Genomic DNA, 6539 nt, shown 5'->3' on the forward strand with positions numbered 1-6539 from the left:
CAAAACTGCTCTTAAATAAAAGATGCCTTTGGAATTTCAATATTTTAAAAGGCTACCTGATTTTCATTTAAAGAGAATATATGAATAACTATTCCACTTTCACTTTACCCTTAAGCCATCTGAGTTATAATAGCCTCTAAGAGGGGGAAAATGTTTTCATGACAAACATTAGCTTCAGGATTGCACTCATATTCATAGCAACATAGCTTGGAATGATAAGATGAAATTCTATTACCCTTTAAAAATCTATGTCTGTGTCTTGCCTTCCAATGACAGTAAATCGGATATACTGTATATATTCTTTAGTTGCTTGTTGACAAAAATGCATATTTTTTGCAATATCTGAGACATGTATTGTATTTCCATTGGCTAAAGTTCTTTTTACTAACTAAAAACCTTTTTATACGCTAACCTATTTCAAATTGCTAAATTTATCACATGATGTCCACTTCAACAGAGGTTTGAAAAAAGATTCTAGAGCAAAGTTTTTTAAGAAGTCAAAAATTTAGGGTTGCCAACTCTGGGATCTTCTGCTGAACCGGAAGTGGCCTTCTGCTGCCCAGTAAAGTGCCCCCTTGCAAGTTCTTGCAGGTTCCTCACCATGCAACTCAGCTGCTACCATGCAACTGGGCCGTAGGGGAGAGCTTGTCAGGAGAGGGGAAGATGAAGATGAGGGCAGGCAAAAGTGAGTGGGAAGAAGGAAGCAGGAAAAGGGGAGAAGCTATGGAGAGGGCAGGGAAACAGAATGTGGTGGGGAAGGAGGAAATGAGATGCCCTCCCACAACTCCTTGAGGGTTCCCACTTGTCAATATATCTAATTTTCAGCATGGCCAAATCTATGAATACTTAAACCCAGAAAGTGTGTTACCCAACCCCCTTCACTTAGCCGGGATCAGAAGTGGAGCAGGTGGCAATGCCCATCCCTCTTCACCCGGCCAGGATCAGGAGCAGAGCACAAGGCAATGCCCATCCCCCTTCACCCGGCCTGGATCAGGCGCAGAGCAGGAGGTAATGCCCACCCCCAACTTCACCTGGCAGGGATCAGGAGTGGAGCAGGTGGCAATGCCCACCCCCTTCACCTGGCCAGGATCAGGTGATGAGAAGGTGACAATGCCCACCACCTCCACCCAGCCAGGATCAACAGCGAAGCATGAGGCAATGCCCGCCCACCCCTTCACCTGGCCTGGATCAGGTGCAGAGCAGGAGGCAATGCCCATCCCTTCTTTGTAAGCAGTCAGCCCGGTCTCTGCCATTTTAATAAGCAGTTCTGGATATGGCTGCTTGTGATATTAAAGATGTTCAGGCCTCTGGAGTTAAAATGGCTGCTGTATTGCCACTAGAGAGCCTCTAACAGTTGCTGAGTCCCGCCCAGGAGAACCTGGCATGCATGGAATGCTGCACAGAAATGCAGAGTGATTAAGAGATGATTGGATTTACTATCCTTTCAGCCCCAAAGGTGCCCAGTGCAACAAAGGTCTCTCAGAGTCATCCCCACTTAACACATTCCTTTCCCGTCTCCCGTGATGAGATTTCCTGTCCTTGATTGAGGAGCTAATCAAATGACATTCATAAGTATATACAGTTGTTCCTGGGAAAGTACAGTCCCCACCTAAAAACCATCAACTCAGCTCCGATGGAATTCACTAACAAACTATCCCTTTTGTGCAGCGCTAGAACATGTTTTTCATTTGCTTTCACACACCCCGGCAGCTACCAATCAAGGTACTCAAACCTTTTGTCAAACCCAGGAACTGACCGTTGGAGCCTTTGTTCTAATGGCTAGGTGGGCTCTCCCACCTCAGGGCACATTTTACCTATAAAGGTAGGGCCCTGGCCTCATTCAAATCATGTATGCTTCCTGAGTCCAAGTGCTGCTCCCTTAGGGTCACTTCCCTAAGCCTCTCTCTCATCGTACATGCTTCCAGATCCACAAGCGCTGTTCCCTTGAGATTTACCCAAGCTTCTTGCTCTCTTGGCCGAGGATGCTGGCCGTTCAAAGCTAATCTCTTCTCCTGCAGACTGGACCCCTCTCCAGGATAGGTAGATATATTTGCTCCCTCTTTCTCATTCCCAATTTCTGACTAGGCTTCTTAGGACTCTGTGTGTGTGTAATTATTTTTACCCCGTAATCCTGCCTGTATGTGCATTTCATTTTGTTCTTAATAAAAGTTATTGTTGGACCTTAAGAATCAGCCTTGTTTGCTATTTTGGGAAGGGACCTGGTAGAAACTGGTGACAGATCCCTGCGGTTACTGGCCTCTTGCATAGCTATTCTCCTTGCTAGCTAATTCCCCCACAAATCATTTTATTGCAGGGAGACCAGTTCCGGTAACATCTTCACTCTGTAGGGATCAGGAGTAGAGATGGGCACAAACTGAGATACGAACCAAAGTTCAGCACGAACCGAGCCGGTTTATGGTTCGCGAACCGGTTGTTCATCAGAGCCCATTTCTGACGAATCACCACGAACTTTAGGCAGGTTCATTTGGTTCATTTTTTGGTTTGTCACTGCAGACAGCCTGGCACTGATCAATCAGTTTCCTAGGCAACAGGGGATGGACTTTCTGCTGACCTTCTGCTGACCCAGAAGTGGCCTTCTGCTGGTCCGGAATTGATGATTTGCTAACCCAGATGTGACATTTTCACAAACCAGTTTGCAAACTGGGGCAGGTTCATGAAAGTTCATGGTTCGTGAAATGCGATGAACCACGAACCACATGGTTTGGTTTTTTTCCAGTTTGTGCCCATCTCTAATCAGGAGCAGAGCAGGTGGCAATGCCCATCTCCCCTTCACCCAGCCGGGATCAAGTACGGAGCAGGAGGCAATGCCTGCCCCTCCCCCATTCACCTGGCTGGGATCAGGCGCAGAGGTGGCGGCCATGCCCACCTCCCCTGCCTTCATCTGGCCGGGATCAGTGATGGAGGAGCAGGGAATGCCTGCCTGCCCACCCTCTCCTTTCTAGAGCTCATTGTATTTTTTCCCCACAACAAGCTTTGTTACTAGTATAACTCTATTTCAGTTGAAACCTTGGTTTCTGTCAATAAAAGACAGGAGGAGGGTCAGGGCCCTTTCTGGGACTGTTTTGATGTTTCAAGGAGGACACATTAGGGCCAGGGCTAAGAGCAAACATAAGGCAACTTGATAGCAAGTGAGTTCTCTTACTCACTCAGGCCCAGCTGCTTGCTACTATTCAACAGCAGCCACCACATGAAAACCAGTGTGGTGTAATGGTTAGAGTTTCAGACTCGGATACGGGAGATCCATGTTCAAATCCCACAGGGATTTTGTGACTGTAAAATGGGAAAGAATGATGTAGGCTGCTTTGGGTCCACATTGCATGGAAAGAAGGGGTATAAATGTAGTGAAAAATTATAAATATAGTTGAAGATGGGGGGCAGATAAAATATAGGTTGTTTGATGAGTGGGAATTAGAGAAGGAATCATGGAAAGGTGAAAATATAGGAACTTCCAGGTGAAATGAAAGAAGAAATAGTGTAGAGGGAGATACAGGGATAAATGAGGCACCCTACATAAGTCCTTGTGAGTTCCCCACCACACAACTAGGCCTGGCCTAGTGGCTGGCACTGCGCAACTTATGCAGATTTTGACCCATGAAGAGGCTTCCAGAGGGAGGGAAGGAGGGAAACCTAAAAATGGGGGGGAAAGAAAGGTGGGTTGAAAGAGGAGGAGGCAGGAAAGGCGGAAAGGCTATGGGGGCTTTTAGGGAAGGGAAAGAAGAAATAGTGGAGGAGGGGAAAATGAGATACCCCCCCCCACAAGTCCTTGCAGGTCTCCCATTAAAGCAGCTGCCCTTCCTAAGAGAGTTGTGGATGTTATCATCATTAATTATTCCCTGGCAACAGGAAGATCAAGGATACCTTCTGAAGAAGAAAGCCATAAGGCAGAATCATGGGAGACAGCGTCTTCTTTCTTCTTCGAATAGAATCAAGAAGAGGTCGAAGCACATCCTTCCTCAGCGGCAGCTAAAGAATTGAGGGAAGGATCTGCTCGCCCGGCCTTCTATAGTTGTGCCCACTAGAAAAGTGCTGGGCGAGCATCTTGCGCCTTTTGGAGCTTTGGAATGTCTGCAGCTGGCCTGTGTATGCATAGTTCCCATGTGGGACTGCCAGGGCCAGCACCAGGGTTTCTGGCGCCTGAGGCCGGGGGAAACTTCAGGTCTGCTCCTGCCCCCCTGCACACACACCCAGACTGCGGGGCAGTGGGCGGCTGGGCGGAAGGGCTACCCGCTCAGACTGCCCCGCACTGCCGCCGCTGGCATGCGCTTCCAGCCAGGCACGGCGGGTGGCTGGGGAGGCGTTCATGCATCCTCCCAGCCCTCCTGCTCCATTGTTCTGCATGCCACCCCTGATGCTGTGTCTGGCCCATGCCTGCTGCTCCCAGCCGAGGGCACATGCTGGTGGTGGCAGCAGCGCAGGAGGGCTGAGAGGCTGCAGTAGCTGCAGGCCAGGCATGGCAGGTGGCTGGGGTGGCGCGGGAGTGGCTTCCCATCCCTCCTGCTCAGCTGCCTGCACGCTGCTGCTGTGGCCACAAGCTCCACAGTGTGCGCCCTCACCCCTGGTGCTCCCTCCAGTGCCTCAGTGCTGGAGGCAGTTGCCAGACCTGCCTCAGTGGAGGCACCGGCCCTGGGAACTGCACAGAAGACACACACTACGATGAACAGCAGGATTTGAGTCCAGTGGCACCTTATAGGCCTACAAGATTATTCAAGGGTTTAAGCTTTCAAGAGTCTTGAGACAGAGTGTGTGTCTTACACTTGAGTTGAATTGTAGGGATACGGGTAGGAATTCCAGGTTATCATCCAGAGATTAAATTGTTCTCCTGCCCAACCTGTTCTGAGGGAACACTGAAGTCTTTCAGCAGGAAGGGAACTGAACATGGTCAGAGGTATAAAATTGTCTATATATGATGCTGTACTTTCTGATTTTACTTTGATTTTTTTGAATATTTTGTAAACTGCCTCAGGGATAGTTTGGTTGGAAGGCAGCCTGTGACTAACTAACAGTATGATCCCAAGCAGTTACACCCTACTAAGAGCCAAACTACATGAGATGCCAGACACTTGTTCTTCCCCTGTCAGGTTGTGCAGGTTGGGTAGTGTAGTCTTACAAAGAACAGCCACTCAATGCGATTCTCCGCTGGGGGAAGAGCGATGGGAGGGATTCTCTCCTCTTCAAAAAGCCTCAGCTCAAGTTTTCCTCTGGGAGCTCGGGGGGTGGGGGGATGCAACAAGAGGCAGGAAATCCAGGGCAGCTTTTTGTGAAAGAGGCAATCCCCCTGAATATACTTAAACTAAATCAAGAGCACCAGGTGAAATGAAAGTACTCACAGCAACAGCATACAGAAACAAACAGAAGGAATGCATTTCTATTCTCATCCCATATAGGGCCAAAGGAGGTGTAAACACTGAACCAAGTGACCAATTCAAGGTTATCAGGAAAAGCCTTAGAAGTGGTATTGACACTCCAAATACCTCGAGCAATGGAAATCTACCGTTCACCATACGATAGCTAAAAATGAAGTCAATGGACTAATATTCTTTTCATATTCTCATATACTTACCTTGTTCCTATATATTAGCACTCCCGTAATTGTCAGCATTAATGACAGAAACAGTTTAAAAACATCTGCTCCATCAGTGGTTTCTCTGTGTTGCTGTGTCCTTTCCCTGTCTCTTGCATATTAACAGAGTCAATGACAGATCTGTCAACTTCTTTACTGTGCCTTAAGTTTATTTATTTCCCCAAAGTTACTGTAAATCAACATCCTGTAAATGGAAAAGGTGGTAAGAAAATGCAAAAGTGACACACCCAGATTGTAAAAGGAACACAGATCCATCAAAGTTGCTTTTGTTTACACTGATAGTAAGTGCCATCCCACAAGTGAGGATCACCTGGGAATCTCAGAAGATTTCTTTCCAAACACACTAAAAACACCGTTGCAGATCATTTTTAAAAGCTTTACATGCACCATCAAGGTTATTTGCCATACTAACCGAGCATTGGCAGGATGCTGCACAATGGACTGGAAGGTCGCCTTCTCATGGTCCCCTCTCCTAGAAATCCGACTTGCTCCCAGCAAGACCAGCTCGTCTTCCCTGTATGGTTTCAATTTTAGTACATGTGCTGCTGAAGCAAGCACTTTTTTCTTTATGAATTTGTGTGTCCTCCCTGCACAGGGGCCTTGCTAATCTTCTCTGTATCATTCCAATTTTAGTATACAGGCTGTTCTCTCGGCGAGTCCATGTCTTGAGGCCCAAAAATGAGGCATGTACTGAGCAGAATTCACAGGTTTTTCGAGTGGCGGCAGATCACTAATTCTGGGTTTTCCTTTCCTAATGGAGAAGAGATGGTTCAGTAGAAGAGTGAGGCGTGGTGGTGAGCCAGTGTTGCAAAGTGGGTCACAAAGCCTCTGAAAGAGGGTTGCAGACCAGCCATCCCTAATGGTAAATCTTGCTCTACGCACCCTTCCCTTTCTCTCTTCTCTTTCCTTTCAAGCTTCTCGCCTTGCCCTCCACTTT

General features: G+C 47.6%; 1 non-coding gene across 1 annotated transcript; it reads right to left on the reverse strand.

Moving 5' to 3' along the window:
* Positions 1-6151: 6151 nt before the first annotated feature.
* Positions 6152-6262, reverse strand: LOC129332962 (U6 spliceosomal RNA). Its single transcript, XR_008597364.1, has one exon. It is a non-coding gene; the product is annotated as a U6 spliceosomal RNA (small nuclear RNA).
* Between the last annotated feature and the right edge of the window lie 277 nt (positions 6263-6539).

This window comes from Eublepharis macularius, chromosome 6 (assembly GCF_028583425.1).
Source record: "Eublepharis macularius isolate TG4126 chromosome 6, MPM_Emac_v1.0, whole genome shotgun sequence".
Classification (NCBI taxonomy): domain Eukaryota; kingdom Metazoa; phylum Chordata; class Lepidosauria; order Squamata; family Eublepharidae; genus Eublepharis; species Eublepharis macularius.